Raw genomic sequence first — 18,827 nt, 5'->3', positions numbered from 1 at the left:
GGTATTTCATTAAGTATATGCCTGATCGTTTATGAGTTATGAGGGAAAAGAGCCTATAACGCTCATTCATACTCGCTGTAACACAAGGTCAAAATACATACATCAGGCCGGGTCAACTCTCGAACAAAGTTTGGTTATACCTACGGGGGCTAGACCTGTGGTGTCATCATCCATACGGTTCTACCGTCTGGTAGTTGTAGCAATATTATTATCGTTAGTAGCTCACGCCTGACATAATATTTTGATAAATCTAATACATTTTTAGATTTAAATATGACTTTAATAACTGAATAAATACTTTTCTTCTACAAAAATATAGAGAGACACTCTCGTTGAATATTGTTTTAGTAACGTATATGTAAGATTTTCTAAACGAAGTGTGGCAACCCCAATTACTTAATAAAAAATAAATATGTTATAAAATGAAAATGGCGTCATTTCACCAAATAAAACACGAATTCACGAATAATAAAATAAATGTTTGCCACGGCCTGTTAATATTTATGAAGACCTCTTCATGGATTGGATTTAAGCAACCTGCTGTGTAATATCCTCGCCATTCTTGATGTTGAGAAGATCTATAAATCTTTTGCGTTTCATCTGAGTGTTGTGGTTTTTCATTATGTTAAAAATAAGACTTTGTTAGTTCAAGTGTCTCTATAACTATGAAGAAAAACAAAAGAAAATGCTTTGAGTGTGGTTCTTCGCCTGCCGATGATCCAGAGAAGACCCTACAGAGATTACAGAAATTTGATTCTACAAATTTAGTCTCCGGTATGTACCTACTTTAAGTTTTAGCTAATAATAAAATACTTTAATAATAGCTATTGATCAGATAATGATTACATTAGTTAGTTAATTAGGTTTCTTAGTAGTCTTCTCAAGATATGGGAATTATTAAAATCCTACTAATTCTTATGAAACTCGTGCTCAATTATACAACTATGCTGGGTTTACACATTATGGTGATGTTTGTAGATGCAATGCACCCCAAATAACTGTCTGACCTGCAGCTGTCTGAATGTTTACTTCTCTGGATCTACTGAACAGATTTTCATTTGGTTATCACAGGTAGCTTAATCTGGAGCAACAAGGTTAATTATGAAATGGTAATGAAAATAAACATCTGAGAAAAGCAAATTCCATGAACTAATTTGAAAGTATCTATTACCAGTTCAATATTAAACCACAGGTATATGTACTAAAGGCAGGTAGAGTAAAATTTAAGTTTTATTTTTGAATCTATAATAAGTAGTTTATAATTATGTAATGATGAACCAGAACAATTTGTTAATTTGAAACTACAATTACAAGTTTTTATAATTATGTTAGGCACTAGGCAGACTAATGAAGAGTATGTTAGTTTACTTTGTACAAAAATCTGTTCTTTGACATAATTATAGAATAAGATGATAAGTGATGATGCAATCTAAGATGGAAGCGGATAACTAGTTAGGCAAAGGATGAAAATCCACACACATTTCTGTTTCTACATAATATCTCACCGGAACACTAAATCGCTTGCCAGTAGGGTATTAACTAGCCAGCCAGACATAGACCAGAGAGAAAACTTCAATCGGCCCAGCCGGGGATAGAACCCAGGACTTTTGCGTAGTAATTCCACTGTGCTACGGAGGCCATTTCAGCAATATTTTTCTTGCCTTGATCTATAAAAGCTTTTGCCAATAATAAGATACATTTTTCATTGAAGATTGTTTGAAAGAAATAGCTTTTAGCTATAAGACCTAAGCTTTGCACATTTTATTTTTTTTTTCTTTTTGACAATGTAGCTTCTGTGAATCTGTTCTATCATCAGATGGCCTCCGGACATTTTAGTTATATTTCTCACCTGGTTCTTGTCAAGATTTTGTAATAAATAATAATAACAAATGAACTAAGTAAAAATGGCTATGTGGTTAGTCTGTCTGCCGTAGAAGTAGCTGCGAGAGGATTACCAACAAAATCTTTCTATAACTTGTTTAAAGACCTTGGCATCTTTAGGACTGCAGCAACTTCTATGTAGAAGAAAGAGAGAAAGAAGAATAAGTATCCAAAGCTGCTCTTAGTAGGATCTTACCAAATTTGGCTAAGCAGGGAGAACAACACAAGTAGGGGAGTTTAATCAATTGTCAAGGAATTCCTTAACCCTACATCCTGTAGTCACAACTCCAGGACTCTGCTCGGAGTATTTCTCTCTACCAGGCGATGGACCTGGCACCTGCATGGAATGTTAAGATATTCATCTGTCTCTTCATGCGTAGTATGTTTATGTATTTTTAATTAAATTTACTCACTCTCTTAATTTCAGTAATGTCCAGATAATCAATGATTAGACTATTGGACTTTTAGAATAAATTTTACATTGAACTATGAATGGTTTGTCATCTACATTTTTAAAAAAGACGAGATGTTTTGCCTGTAAGAACAAGAGAGAGAGAGAATAAGAAGGTAAGTTAAACACCTACTGTTAAATGCACACTGCTCCAATGTGGGTTGATAGGCTTGGGGTAATAAAGTTAAATTATAAAAGGGTCACTATCAGGTGTTAATGATAATGACTTATATCCCAGTCATTATCATTAATACCTGATAGTGATCCTTTTATATTTTAACTTTATTACCCCAAGCCTATCAACATAGTATATCATACTCTCTGAGATATAGGGATATAACACCAGCAACAGCTCTCCAGTGATGCAGTAGATAGCTCTTTGCATCTACACGCCACAGCCAGTTGTGGCAATTGAACTCATCATATTAGTGTGATGAGCATGGATGTATTTCAGTGTCTATGTGGTTGTGAGTGTACGCTATGTTAAATAACAAGTAATGGCCAAAATATAACCGTTTTCCCCCCGAAGGGCAGAAAACGATTATTTAGGTTTCAGCCGAAGCTTGACCCACTGTGAGATTACAATCTTCAAATTTTGCGTAATTGCAGTGTAAACCTCTCAATATTGAAATAAAGAGGGTAGGTAGAAATCGTTCGCGACGCCGCAATCGACGGTGAGCCGAAATAGACTCAGTACTCTCACAAGCCGGCAAGGCATGAAAATTTAGTGGGTCAAGCTTCGGCTGAAACCTAAATAATCGTTTTCTGCCCTTCGGGGGGAAAACGGTTATATTTAGGTGTTCGAGCCTCGCTTGACCCACTGTGAGAGGTGTTTATATTCTGCCGGCGATGGCAAGGCGTACTGTGAAGAACGATTTTTTAGTATAATAAATAAAATGATAAGGTGGTGTTGAGAAAAATAATATAATACTTCTTTAATTAATCTTTGATTTGATTTGAGTTAACAAAACTTAAAATACAATTGTTTGATTTGCCACATTATGTATTCTCTTTGAATTGCGAATTCTATTTAAATTAGATAACTAGTAGAAATTTTACAAAAGCCAGAAGGAGAAAATCACATATTCATGATATATTATAAATTCATATGGGTGTAAATGATTCACTCAAAGGAATGTTACTTGGAAGACTTTTCTGTGGAACTTCTTTAAAGTAATATTTTCAGAAAAGTATCCTTACTTCTCCAATTTCTACGACAGAGAACATCGTCTAAATTGTAATTTCTATTGGACCAATTATCTGTGTTTACAGCAGCTCTAAAACTGCCAGGGGTAGCAAGGATGTTCGATGATTTGAACAAGGTTCGAAGCCAACCCGAAATAACAGCAGCTTTAACTTTACCCTAGTGGTAATAAATAAACTAGATGTTCTGTTGGCTCGACGCGATGTAGAAATATCAATTAACTTTTTTTACCCAAAACGTAACATCTAATTTATTTATATTATTTCGAGTTAATTTCCAGCCTGATTGTCTAAAGTTGACCGAATCCGTTTTAGATCCGTACTTTGGACAAAAAAATCAAATGATCGTCATGAGATTCAAAACAGTCAGGACCAATATCGAGTAAAGTTAAATCATGTACTCTCTCTTAATCCGGAAGATAAGAGTAGCAATGACAAAGTATGACGAGACACTTGAAACCAGCTATTAATATCGAAAGTGTAAATATTCAAATGGTCCATCAGCTGACTGACCTCCCACGTTAGAGATTTAGGAACGGGAGGTTGACTTTTAAAAATAGCTTGTTTAACTAAAAAAATTATTACTTAGATACTCCGTATTTTCGGGCTTTGCAAACGTAGTAACTACCCACTTATGAATTGCTATAGTTCTGGCCGCTATTTGAACGTGTTTATGGAGATAACAAATATATTTAGCTAAGACTACAGGAGATGGATCATCGATCTTAATGTTATTATCTTTAGCCCAACATTTCCAGCGCATCTAGGCCGGTTTATAGGTTTTAAGAGTGGATTTACCCCAGACTATTTCTAGAAGCTTGCGGTCCTCTGTCGATCAGGACTCTAGTAACTGCGACCAGCCTGTATTTTCCAGACTTGCAAACATATGTTCTTTATTGCTGGAAGTGGCTTGTTGGTCCTCAAGTCGAGAAGGCTCTCCTCTAGATCGGGAATGGTGAACGATTGGACTAGGGATCTCTGATATAGCTCTGCTATCCAAATCGTTCTCTCCCATTTTGGGGCTACCAGAAGATAAATGTCCGAACATCGGTTTAGATGTCTCATTACCCGCGGTACTGACGCTGGAGGAGGAAAGAGCCAACCTAGCTTGAAGTTCCAATTTCGGCTGAACGCGTCGACGAATAGACAGTTCGGATCTCTGGCATCTTCGCTTACATATCTGGGGAAGATCGCTGACCTCGCACTTGCAAACAGATCTACATCTGGTTTCCCCATCACCATGAATATTTTTTTTTTTTTTTGAAGTGCCTTCTGACTTAGAGTCCATTCTGGTAATTCTATTGAGCGGAATAAACTGTCTGTGATCCCGTTGTACTTCCCAGGAATGTATCTTGCTATTAGATTTATCTGAATTTGTTTGGCCAGACTTAAAATTTTCTGAGTAATTCGAAGGAGCGTTAAGGATCTGGTGCCGCCTTGTTTCGTTATGTAGGCTACAACACATCTGTTGTCTGTTTGAACCATTACAGTCTGACCTTGAAACTGGGGTACCTTTCTCTTTAATGACTCTAGTACGGCCCACAACTCTTTTTGATTGCTGTCGACTCCAGAGCCCGTTTATCTTTTCGTTGCCCACTGTAGCTTCCCAGCCCGACCCTGCTGCATCTGTTGTTAAAAATATTGTAGCTTCTTTTTGACGAATCAGGGATATCTGGGAAATGTTTTTCTGCCTCCATTATAGTTCCTTTAGAACTTTCCCAGGGATCAGGTATTTCTTTTGTTTTTGATTTTTCGGAAGATTGTTCGCCGCTATCTGTATTTGACGACTGTGTAGTCTTCCTAGTGAGACGACGAACGATGCAAAATTTATGCTCCCTAGTAAGACCCTTTACCAGCCACCATGTCCTCCAATGGTTTTTGAGGAATTTCTTGATTGTTCTCGGAGGCAAATGTTTCATGTTTTTGTTGGTGTTCCAGATTATTCCGAGATTTTCCACCGTTTGTGTAGGGGAGAGGTTGGATTTTCGATAGTTTATTCACCATCCCATTTTGAGTAGGTAGGTAGGTTCTTGAAGATATTGACTGTGCTGAGATAATATTATTGGGTTGGAGTGAAGAAGAAGAAAATCGTCTAAATATACGATTACTCGAAACCCCTTTTCTCTGAAAAAATTTGCAACCCAGTTGGTTATCTTAGCAAATATATACGGAGCAGTCGCCAGGCCAGAAGGTAAGCAAGTCATTTCATATAATACGTTCTCAAAATTAAAGGCAAGAAACCTTCTATGCGACTTAATGATAGGAATATGAAAATAAGCCTGTGATTAATCTATTTTTACCATAAAGTCAAGATCTTGTAAGCAAAGAGGAATTTTATAATGGTTAATAAAATTAAACTTTAGTGGACGTAAGTAGTTATTAAGTAATTTTAGGTTAAATATTTAGAACCGTCAGACTTCTTTCTTAGGAATAAAGGAGAAACATTTCTCAATTACCCCACAATACAATAGTTTTGTAATTCCTTTGTTATTGTTGAGCCAGATATTACTAAAAGTCGATGACAGATTGTCGAATTAAACTTTCTCATTGGAGGAGAACGAGTGAATGGTATTTTATACCCAGATAAAATACCAGATATAATAATAGTCCCTATAGATCTTGGAGCAGCAAGGGACTTCCAGACTTCTGGATTATTGCTCACCTGCCCAGGCTTAAAAGTGTCTTTTAACTTAAAATTAATTATTTTCTTCATATTTCGCCCTCTTGAATTTTCCTGGTGTGGATGATGGGCGTTTTCTTGAAGCGAAGCCACGATTGGTTGTTCTGGCATCATTGAACTTTGGTTTGGTTTGGTTTTTCTTTCTGGTTGGAAACATTAACGTTTTTGGGTTGCTATTTTTGTTTGTTAATGTGATGGGAGGAGCGTTTTTTAACTGGAAAAAACTGACTGATTCCTTGTTCTTTGATATATTCCCCCAATTGCGGTTCGGCAAATAGATGGGTGTTGGAAGGTGGAATGTTATGTAGAAGTTCGTGTAATATCTTATTGGATGGTTTGTAGACAGATCTACGGTGTTGAATAACCTCCACTTTCTTCCCACAAGTGTATTGTAAGAGGGCATCGGAAGTGCGACGAAATGCAAAATCAGTTGCTAGAAAGTTTTTGCTGATGTGCGACTTAACATCCGGACTTGCAGTATTATAAGTGTCTTGAAAATGTTTTCTTTGTTGTAGAAGCCCATGACAAATAGCCCCGAGACTTGCATCCATTTTCTCTTAAAATGAGACTGTTTGCCAACTCTGAGTCACCTTTGCTAATGAACTATTTACTTTCAAACTAGTAAAGACTGGTGTGGCTTGGAACTGTTTTTGAACTTTTCAGTAAACCGAATATTTTGCCACGACGATTCACCAAGCCTATGGCAATGGGTTCCTTGCTTGATCAAGGTTTCTTCGCCGTGTCTTATTATGCTCTCAGACTCCTTGATATCTGGCGCAAAGTCAAAGAAATCAAGTACCTCCTCATCTGGAGTAGCTTTCTGAGATAGAGAATTTCCCAGAGCGGGGGCGATCCAGTCGTTCTCTAAATTGTCATCATCCTCTTGTGTATCAGAACTATCAGAATCAGGATGATTTCCCCTTTTTTTGTGTTAGCAAAACAGAGTGTTGCTTAGAAATTTCTGTCAGCTGTTTCAAGATTTAATTTTGTTGCTTCACATATGTTTTTGTGTCTGGTTCTGGACTATAAGCCCTCTTGCTAGATTTCCTCAATGAGGTGGAGGACGTGGCAACAGAGTCATCATCATCATCCCTTAACATTGATGAGGCCTCTTGACGTGACAGGAAGTGGCTTTTGATAGAAGAGATATTTTCCAATAGAAAGTGGAGAATAAATCAGGGCTGAACAAATTAAATCTCCTTTCAATAATTTATATCTACGTTCGCTAAGCCCATTAGGGCACCTGTAAGCCTTCGCTAGTTCGATAGTAGGTATAGCGAAACGCAGCCTGTTTTCGTTATCCGATAAAATCCTTTCTCCAAAAAGATCCTGGTAGGACACGTTACTAACTTCCCAGGACCTCCAGTTTTGTGGGTAGAATTCATCCAAAGTATTTATAATTCTTTTAAAAAAAAACATCCCCTTGTCCAGAGGGTGGCACACATCGGCATAAGTCTCCGAACGTTATGCGTTCCATGATCTGAAAAGATCGTAATAAGTTCATTGCTATAGTCAAAGGACCTTGACACATGAAGTATAATGCTTGCACAAAACGGCTTCGGCATTCAGACGTCGCCTGCCGTGTCGGCTGACTAGCCGGCGCCTGCCATAACGGCAGGCCAGCCGACGTCTGCGCTCGTACAGCCGAGCTGAGCCGTGAAACGTCGCCTACCATGTCGGCCGGCCAGGCGACGTCTGCGCTCGCACAGCCGACGGCTGAGCCGTGAGACGTCGCCTGCCATGTCGGCCGGCCAGGCGACGTCTGCGCTCGCACAGCCGACGGCTGAGCCGTGAGACGTCGCCTGCCATGTCGGCCGGCCAGGCGACGTCTGCGCTGCGAGACGTCGCTTGCTAAGTCGGCCGGCCAGCCGACGTCTACGCTGTGAGACGTCGTCTATTAAGTCGGCCGGCCAGACGACGGCTGAGCTGTCAGACGTCGTCTGCCTTGTCGGCCGGCCAGCCGACGTCTCAGCTGTGAGACATCGTTTGTGCAAGGTGGCACAAATTTTAGACATTCGGTATGTCTAAATAGTGAGTCTGCCGTCCGAGGAGCGGGCATTCACTACGTTGAGAATTGTCTCTCATTCTCGACGTTTATTAGGTCCATATAGCGAGCTTGCCGTCCTAAGAGCGGGCATTTGCTAAGATGAGAATAATGTCTCATAAAACTAGACCGTTAACGAAGTATCACCGTTTATAGATTTCACTGTTAACTCACCTTAGGTATATCACGATTTTTACACACACGAATTTTAACACTGCACACTTTATAAAATTTGAAGACGTACTGAGTCTATTTCGGCTCACCGTCGATTGCGGCGTCGCGAACGATTTCTACCTACCCTCTTTATTTCAATATTGAGAGGTTTACACTGCAATTACGCAAAATTTGAAGATTGTAATCTCACAGTGGGTCAAGCGAGGCTCGAACACCTAAATATTAAGTAGATGTTGATCAATAATCTTCTCTATCTTCCAGTAAAAGTCCCATTAAAATGACCCTGCTGTTCCAGAGATTAGCTCAAACAAACAGACAGATAAACATTTTAAAGAAGTATGACTGTATGTCAGTATTGTATATAGGCACTTGAGAAAACACAGTTATTTTGAAATCACAGACATATACTTAAATTTTATTTATATGTATTGGTGCTGTTCATAAATATAGCATCAGCTGAAACAAACTAGGCATAGTTAAGTTACATTTGGTGTTGACAAGTCCACTTATAGGAGCTACCTTAGCTACTAGTTTATATTGAGGAGAACTTTCCACCTAGATATGTTGTGACTGTATTAGGGTTCTGGTGATGAAGACGAAGGACAGTTAAGAGAACTCCTCAACGGTTCACAGTAGCTACCATGTGTTGATAAATTTGTATTGATGAGAACTTTCCACCTAGATAGGTTGTGACTGTATTAGGGGTCTGGTAATGAAGACGAAGGACAGTTAAGGGATTTCCTCGATTGTTCACAGTAGCTACCATGTGTTGATAAATTTGTATTGATGAGAACTTTCCACCTAGATGGGTTGTGACTGTATTAGGGGTCTGGTAATGAAGACGAAGGACGGTTAAGGGAACTTCTCGATGGTTACCAGTAGTAATTAGTTTGATTCTAAGTCAGAGGCAATCAAATACAATGTTTTATCACGACTCATAGCAACATACCTTTGGCGCTAGATCAATATCTAGGATGATTTCACTAAAAATGGAAAAATAAAAATTTTTAATTAAAGAAATTCAACCAACTTCAAAAACATAAAACATACTGGCTAAACTAAAAAGCGAAAAATAATATTATACTAAGTTCATATCATATTATGTTCTAACTGATGATCAGTTTGAAGGCTGTGCTAAACTGGTGTTGTTTTAATTTAAGCTGTTACTGAAAGAACTACATGAAAGAACACTGTCTGAAAAACCTAAATATTTATGATATTCTTACATGGCTTGAATTAATACATCATTGGGCTAGCACCACCTTCAAACTGATCATCAGTTAGAACATAATAATTATGATATATAGAACTTAGTATAATGTTATTTTTCGTTTTTTAGTTTAGTAAGTATGTTTTTGAAGTCGGTTGACTTGTTTTTATTAAAGTTTTTTAATACACATGTTCCTTAGACATTTTAAATTAATTTTCCTTATAGAACTTGGAGCTACCCTAGAGTTATGGGAAATACTCCCGAGCACCCTGTAGATGCTACTTAATCCTACTAATCCTTCATTCATCAGTATCGGTTGGTGGGCTTGGAGTTTATAAAGAATATTAAGTATATATAATTTATTTATGAACATTCCTCATTCAGTTGAGCTTTTACTACCCATAACACAAGCTAAGCTTACTTTGAGACTAGTTAGTGATGTGTGTAATGTGTTAATATAAATATTAACCCACTTTCTGCAGTTTGAGAATACGCGGATAAAATATAGCCTATGATACTCAGAAATAACGTGGCTTTCTAGTGGTAAAAGAATATTCAAAATTGGTTCAGTAGATCCAGAGTTTACCTGCTAGAACACCACTAACTTTACCTCTTTATAATACATACTAGCGGACGCCCGCGACTTCGTCCGCGTAAAAATCGATGTCAACTTTCAACCCCTATTTCACATTCTATTTTGCAAGTTTTATAACTTATACCTTGTAACTAAAAAAATTAAGGACTTTCCGTACAAACTTTCTACCCCTACTTCACCCAATTCTGATTATGTTTTCACGACAAAAAGTATCCTATTATCCTTCTACGTATTATGGTCTCAAATCGTCTTAAGTATCGTTTGAATTCATTCTGTAGTATCAGCGTGATGCCCGGTCAAAAAAAAGGCAAACAGACAGACAAAAAATAGAAAATATGAGCGTGGTGCGATGACAAAGGAAAATAGAGACTTCTATGCTAAAATTATAATCTTTGGATCTACTGGACCGATTTGAAAGATTGTTTTATCAATAGAAAGCTACGTTATTTGCGAGTGTCATAGGCTATGTTTGATTCCTATATTCACACAGGAACGGGAACCACGTAATGGAAAGCGCGGGGCGTCATGTAGCGGACTTTCTGCGTCTTTGAGAAATTTTGTATTATCTCCAAAACTAATTAACATACTATAAAGGGCAAATGTTATCTCCATAATATCCTTGTGATTATTAAATAATTTATTTTGATAAGGATTTAAGTTAAGTAGCATAAATAATGACGCAAACCTAAGTATATAAAATTTATAATTTTTAAAACACAAAAGGTACTATATCTGCTAATATATAGAAGATAGATATATGGTGTCGCGGACTTTTTTGTAGAACTTTTAAAGATACATAAAGCCTCCATACATTAATTTCAATTTTACACAATGGTTAAGGCAGCGCATGCGAATAAGTCTGTTTAAGAGGATTTTCGGTCCGACCTGTATGACAAAAACTGTGTTAACTCGGCGAATACATATAATGCTAATATAAAATATAGCCTATAGCACTCCCCGATAATGTAGCATTCTACTGGTGAAAGAATTTTTGAAATCGGACCAGTAGTTCCGAAAATTACCCCATTTAAAAAATGTGACAAACTTACAAACTTTACCTCTTTATAATATTAGTATAGATTAACAACCCATTTTCGGCTCATAGTTGAGCACGAGTCACTTCTCAGGACGAGAGGGGTTAGGCCTTAGTCCTCCATGCTGGCCTAATGCGGATTGGCAGACTTCACACACCTAGACAATTAAGAAAATTCTCAGTTATGCAGGTTTCTTCACAATGTTATGCTTCACCATTTAAGACATTTAATTTAAAAATGGGTTGAATACATATCAGTAAAGATTTTTATTGTGAGTTTCTTGAAAGAAGGAAATGCTCTCAGAAAACTCAGAATTTCATGATAGTTACACTGAACCAATAAAGCAGTTAGAGAGAGAGAGAGAGTGAGATAAATAAAAAGAGTTTATTATGTATTAAAATTAAAATATATACCTAATGCTTTCAGCAATCCTGCTTCTTCACATGAATTTCACATGAATTTTACCCGCATGACGACGGTTTTTAATATAAAAAATATTTACACAATGTCTCAAAAAGCAATCAAAGCTTTCAAAAATAAACAATGTTCGCAGAAGTTCAGTACCAACAAACTCACAAAAAATGAGCCCAAAATTTAGCATTACTTGCAAGCCAGACTAAGAAATTTCAAGAAGATAATTTAAAAGAAGACAATAGAATAAAATAATATTAACACACAATGCTTAGCAAATATAGCATTAACAGATGGAAACCAGGCAATAGGTATGTTAAAATAGGTTATGTTTCATAGAAGCTATTTTAATCCTACACATCCATCATTCATCACTGTCTCCATATAGTAGAGGAGGTATGGAGCTGAGACCCACCACACTGCTCCAATGCTGTTGGTGGGCTTAGGGTGATAATGTTCAATTAATTAATTACCACTATCTGATGCTAATGTTAATAATCGGGATTAAAGGTTTCCCAACTTCAGGACGAGAATTTAACTGATTTTTTTTTACATTTTTCATAATCTATTCTTCACATTATTCACTTAATAAAATTCTTTTAGTTTTTGTTTGTTTTTAACCTGGTGAAAATATGTGAAATTTTGCTATCGGCTTCCCAACTCCAAGATGAGAATTTGACTGAATTTTTTTTTACATTTTTAACCGATTTTAAAAAAAGAAGGAGGTTCTCAATTCGAGTCTATGTTTTTTTTTCATAATCTATTCTTCACATTTTTCACTTAATAGAATTCTTTTAGTTTTTATTTGTTTTTTAACTGGTGAAAATACATAAAATTTATTCTTTATGTTTAAATTTTCAGGTGTAGCAAAATAGAAGATGAAGGTCTAGCTGTGCCAGTCAGTGCTGAGCCACACAGTTGCTGCTGGCATGTTTGCAAAATAGCACAAGGTAACCTACTTCATCGTTATTATCAACCTATTTTAACGGCAGTACAGGGCCAGGCCTTATAGAAAAGTGATTATGGAGCTGAGACCCACCACACTGCTCCAATGCTGTTGGAGGGCTTAGGGTGATAATGTTCAATTAATTAATAACCACTATCTGATGCTAATGATAATAATCGGGATTGAAGGCTTCCAAACTCCAAGATGAGAATTTAACTGAATTATTTTTAACCGACTTCTATGTTTTTATTTTAGTTTTCATTTGTTTTTTAACTGGTGAAAATACATAAAATTTATTCTTTATGTTTAATTTTTCAGGTGTAGGAAAATAGAAGATGAAGGTCTAGCTGTGCCAGTCAGTGCTGAGCCACACAGTTGCTGCTGGCATGTTTGCAAAATAGCACAAGGTAACCTGCTTCATCGTTATTATCAACCTATTTTAACGGCATTACAGGGCCAGGCCTTATAGAAAAGTGATTATGGAGCTGAGACCCACCACACTGCTCCAATGCTGTTGGAGGGCTTAGGGTGATAATGTTCAATTAATTAATAACCACTATCTGATGCTAATGATAATAATCAGGATTAAAGGCTTCCCAACTCCAAGATGAGAATTTAACTGATTTTTTTTCACATTTTTAACCTACTTCAAAAAAAGAAGGAGGTTCTCAATTCGAGTCTATGTTTTTTTTTCATAATCTATTCTTCACATTTTTCACTTAATAAAATTATTTTAGTTTTTACTTTTTTTTTAACTGGTGAAAATACATAAAATTTATTCTTTATGTTGAATTTTTCAGGTGTAGCAAAATAGAAGATGAAGGTCTAGCTGTGCCAGTCAGTGCTGAGCCACACAGTTGCTGCTGGCATGTTTGCAAAATAGCACAAGGTAACCTGCTTCATCGTTATTATCAACCTATTTTTACGGCATTACAGGGCCAGGCCTTATAGAAAAGTGATTATGGAGCTGAGACCCACCACACTGCTCCAATGCTGTTGGAGGGCTTAGGGTGATAATGTTCAATTAATTAATAACCACTATCTGATGCTAATGATAATAATCGGGATTGAAGGCTTCCAAACTCCAAGGTGAGAATTTAACTGAATTATTTTTAACCGACTTCTATGTTTTTATTTTAGTTTTCATTTGTTTTTTAACTGGTGAAAATACATAAAATTTATTCTTTATGTTTAATTTTTCAGGTGTAGGAAAATAGAAGATGAAGGTCTAGCTGTGCCAGTCAGTGCTGAGCCACACAGTTGCTGCTGGCATGTTTGCAAAATAGCACAAGGTAACCTGCTTCATCATCATTATCAGCCTATTTTAACGACACTACAGAGCCAGACCTTATAGAAAAGGGGTTAGGGAGCTTAGACCCACCACACTGCTACAATAAAGGTTGGTGAGATAAGGGAGATAAAGTGAAATTCATTGTGGATCACTATCAGATGTTAATGATAATGACCTGGACGAGGCGCGGGAGTGTAATACAAACAACTTACCAACTCCAGGCTGAGAACTGTAAATTTCTTGGAAGAAAGAAAAACTCAGTATCTGATAGCCTGACCCAGGATTCGAAGCCACGACCTCGTTATCCAAAACCACATTGGCTAACCAATATTATAATACTAGCGGACGCCCGCGATTTCAACCGTGTGATGTTCAGTTTTGAACATCCAGCGGGAACCATGTTTCTGGGATAAAAAGTAGCCTAAATATTGCTCAATAACTTCCTCTATCTTCCAATGAAAGTCCAATTAAAATCGGTTCAGCCGTTCCAAAGATTATCCCAGAGAAACAGAAACACAGACAGACGAAAAATTTAAAAGACCTTGTTTGCATTTTAGTATTGTGTATATAATTATAATCACTTGAAAAAACTATTGATAAATTTCACTAAAATTAACTTTTATTCCTGAAAAAATCAAGGGAGATTTGTGAAAAACTGTATTTCACGCGGTCATTGTTGCTTGCCTCACCCTACTCAACTAAATTATTTTAGTGTACAACATGATTTTTTTGAGACGAATATCTTACCAATTCATGGATTCACCATGTGGGTGTCCATCACGTGGCAGAGAGAAAAACGCTGAGCAGAGCTTGGACTTGTGATCAATGGACGTAAGGTTAAAGAATTCCTTGACAATTGATTAACACTCCCCTTCTCTGCTCGTGTTGTTCTCCCTGCGTAGTAAGGTCTGCCAAATTTGGTAACCCAAATCTGCACTTCTAGAGAGACCAAGGTCTCTAAGCAAATTATAGAGAGATTTTGCTGGTAATCCTCTCGCACCTCTCTACGGCGTACAAACTAACCATACAGCCATTTTAGTTAGTTCATTTGTTAGGTCATAACATTTATTCAGTTTTATACTGTGGTCCTTTGGAATGTTAGTCTCCCACGGGACAGTAAGCTATGCTAAAGGAAAATGTCTGGTTTAGATCACGAAATAGCAACATCCTCTGGGATTATCCTCTTAACTGGTAACAATAATAATTATGTAAAATATGTACCTTATCAGCCGATAGACGTCCACTGCTGGACATAGGCCTCTTGCATGGATCTTGTTGTGTTGTACTATACATTGCAAGGTAATGCCCATAAATGACCACGCTGGGCATGCGGGTTGGTCATTCGCAGGCCTAGACTTCTCGCACCGGTATCGCTGCTGCCTGACACCGGTCTGTGGTACTTGTGAAGTCTAGCTGAATCAGAATGGATAAACCGCCATTAGTCGGTCGCCAGAGCCTCGTCGGTCAATCTGCAGGGTTCACCACGTGCAGGTGATGTTGGCAGTTGGAGAGGCTGACTGGTACTAGCTTCCCCCGTACACCCCATAAATGTATACTTCTTATTTATTTTTGCAGGTGCAGTGCATGCAATAATAGTTATGTAAAATGTATAACTTCTGATTTATTTTTGCAGGTGCTGTAAAATGAAGATATATTGTTAAATATCATGAGATAGAAATAAAAGATGAAGATCTAGCTGTACCCGTCCCGAGCCACACTACTGCAGCCACGTTGCTGCTGGCATTTTTGCAAAATAGCACAAGGTAACTTGCTTTATTCATTCGGCTTAGGTTGATATTATTAGATTGTTTAATGATCACTATCAGAAATGTTAATGATAATGACCGGGTTCGACGGCTTAACATGCTCTCTGAGGCACGGGGGTGTGACACCACCAACTTCCCAACTCCAGACTAAGAATTTGTAACCAGAAGCAAAAACTCAGTATCTCTTAAAGACAGAACCAGGATCTCGAGATCCAAAACACATGGGCTAGCTACTGAAATAACAAGGTAGTTTTGACCTGCTTAATAACAATGAACTACATGTTTCCTAGATACACTTACAGTTTTGTTTTTAAAAACTGAAATAAACACATTATAATTTCTCTTTAAGTTTGTGTGCAAGTTTGTGAAAAACTGAATTCCACATAAACGAAGTAGCGGGCGTCCGCTTGTAAATAATGTAACAAAATATCCATATTTCTATACTTTTCAAGGTTACAGCTGAGCTTCCTAAAATGATTTTTTGTAAATGGAGCAGAAAATAGACTAAAAATTTGATATGTCCCTGAAAAGAATAGGAATTCTTATTATATATAATTATGTAAATATTTATTTTCAGTGCATTTTAAAAAGTCATGTTAAATGAAATTTTCTATTACAGGTCACAACAATTGATGTAACAAATATAATCAATGGACCAGGCACCTGCACCATGATTCTTTGGAATACTAAAATTCGTCTCTTTATGTCTTACTTACTTACGTACTTCTCATAATGAAAAATGTCACGTTTTTATGAAAGAAATAATGGAATCAAATAATAAATAAAACAAGCATATGCTGGAAGTCCTCAGAAACAGCTCCGACTTTGAGGATTTTTTTTATGTTATTTAAAATCAGAAATGTTTTGGTGGACGAAATTATTTAAATTGTTAAAAAATATCTATGCTATTTATACATATTTTTTTTTAAATACAACCGACTTTAAAAATACAAACTTATGCAGAAAACTAACAAACGAAAGAAAATATTATAATATTTTCTATCTATTGATCACTTTGAAGGCGGTGCCAATGGTCCAATTAATGGGCCGACAATTAGTTATCTATTGTTTACTAGCTATAGGGCTCGAATTGCTTTTTCATATCTTTAAAAGACTATCTTCGGAATGAACCCTTTATAATAAAAAAGTATTATCAAAATCGGACCACTCAATAAAAAGTTATACTTGGTTGTATACTAAAATTAATGGTTAAACAATCAATCATCCCCTGTTTTCGTAATGTAAAACCAAGAATAACTGTTAACATGAGTAGTCCGATTTTGATAATTCTTTTGATTGATCATTCTTGATTGTTTTAGTTTAAAACCAAGCATGTCTTCGAATTCCGATTTGAATAACTTTGTTTTAAATAGAAAGGGTATATTCCGACAATGGTCCCAAATCATTATAAATTTAAAAAAAACGAAGATGACTGGTTGTTTTCCCATTAATTGTATTGTAAAACTATGCGTAACGAAGTGATCCGATTTCGTAAATTCTTTATAGATTGTAAAGGTATTTTGATTGTAAAGCTCCCATATAAATTTTAAAAAACAATTCCAATCCTAAATGTGCGATTGATTGTTTTCTCATTCATTTTAATGTAAAACCAAGCATAACTTTTTATTGGGTGGTTCGATTTTGATTATTCTTTTTTTGATAGAAAGGGTATATTCCTAAAAGTCTCATAAAATGTTGGAAAACAATTTCAAACCTAATAGTAGGAAAATAGAAGATGATTAATTGTTTTCCCATTTATTGTAATGTTAAGCTATGCGTAACTTTTTACTGAGTGGACCGATTTTGAAAATTCCTTACTTTTTGTAAAGGGTTTATTTCGAAGTAGGTCCCATATAAATTTCGGAAAACAATTCGAATCCTTAAGGTGGAAAAAAACTGTACGATTGGTTGCCTACCCATTAATTGTACAATTGGCACCGGCTTCAAAGTAATCAGTAGATATAAAATATTATAATGTTTTCTTCAGCTTATTAGTTTACTGCATAACTTTGTGTTTTTGAAGTCGGTAGTGTTTATTTTTTAATTATTTATTATATAAATAGCATAACTATTGTTAAATAGTATAAATCGTTCCATCCTCACTCCAAAAGGTTTCTGATTTCAAATAATATGAAGAAACAAACTGAACAAAAAAAATCATCAAAATCAGAGCTGTTTCTGAGGAGGTAGAGGGTAAATGCTCTATTGACTCGCCTAAAAGTAATATTATGTTATCGCATTAGGTTGTAAAGTTTGGCTAATGAAAGTAGAGACTGAAATTGCCCGCCAAATTTAAAAATCATATAAACAAATTAAAAAAACATGCGTTTTCATAATTTATTTAAATTAGTTTTTCTTTGTGAATACATTATTACCTATACTATAAGTGTTAAACTCAGTTATTCCAATATTTGCACTATAATTTTGAGAATTTACTCCGATTTTTTAAAATTTGGCGGGTGATTTCAGTTTCTACTTTCATTAGCCAAATTCTAATAATTTTATTGTTTATGAAATTTATACTAATTAGAAAGAGGAAGAATTTGATTATTTGTTTGTTTGCATTGAATAGGCTCTTCATCTCTTCATGGATTAGGCCATAATTGTTATCTCTGTATTCCCACGGGAACGAGAACTACACTGGTGAAACTGCGTGACGTTTGCATAGTTTATCATATGTATAAATATCCCGACAATCTATATTTTTATGTATGAATTGGTTAAGTTATAATTGACTTGATTTTCCCAAATATCTCAGTGAAGTCAAATACCCAATTGATGCATAGATATATTTTTAGTTTGGTTTTCATTTTACTTTAAAGATAAAATTTAGTTTTAGAAGCAAAATGAATATATGTAGATTACATTTTAGGTGCTGATGTTTACTTAGTTATTGATTAAGTGCATAAGATTTTTTATTTGATAATAAAGACATTTCAACTTAAAACTGTTATTCTTTCTATTGTTTAATTTATTATATACAATTACTTTTTACTAAAATATTGTGCTATTATATTGTTTTTAATATTTTCACAGTTCAGCTTTTGGGGACGGAGTGGTTTTAAAATAAATATTTTTAAAAATCTTTTTAAATTAATTAATTAATTGACAGAGTTTATAAATATCTGTTTAAATTAATTA

General features: G+C 35.8%; 1 long non-coding RNA gene across 3 annotated transcripts; it reads left to right on the top strand.

Moving 5' to 3' along the window:
- Positions 1-104: 104 nt before the first annotated feature.
- On the top strand, positions 105-18,576 carry LOC112057156 (uncharacterized). 3 transcript variants are annotated; one of them, XR_008250926.1, is made up of 9 exons: positions 105-774; positions 2,309-2,448; positions 11,826-11,994; positions 12,545-12,633; positions 12,948-13,036; positions 13,430-13,518; positions 13,833-13,921; positions 15,554-15,683; positions 16,306-18,576. It is a non-coding gene; the product is annotated as an uncharacterized LOC112057156 (long non-coding RNA). The 3 variants fall into 3 exon arrangements; XR_008250925.1 differs by having other exon boundaries at positions 11,699-11,994; XR_008250927.1 differs by lacking the exon at positions 13,833-13,921 and having other exon boundaries at positions 11,699-11,994.
- The last annotated feature ends 251 nt before the right edge of the window (positions 18,577-18,827 follow it).

The sequence above is a fragment of the Bicyclus anynana genome, chromosome 6 (assembly GCF_947172395.1).
Source record: "Bicyclus anynana chromosome 6, ilBicAnyn1.1, whole genome shotgun sequence".
In the NCBI taxonomy this organism is placed as follows: domain Eukaryota; kingdom Metazoa; phylum Arthropoda; class Insecta; order Lepidoptera; family Nymphalidae; genus Bicyclus; species Bicyclus anynana.
This window is presented reverse-complemented; position numbering and strand designations above follow the sequence as displayed.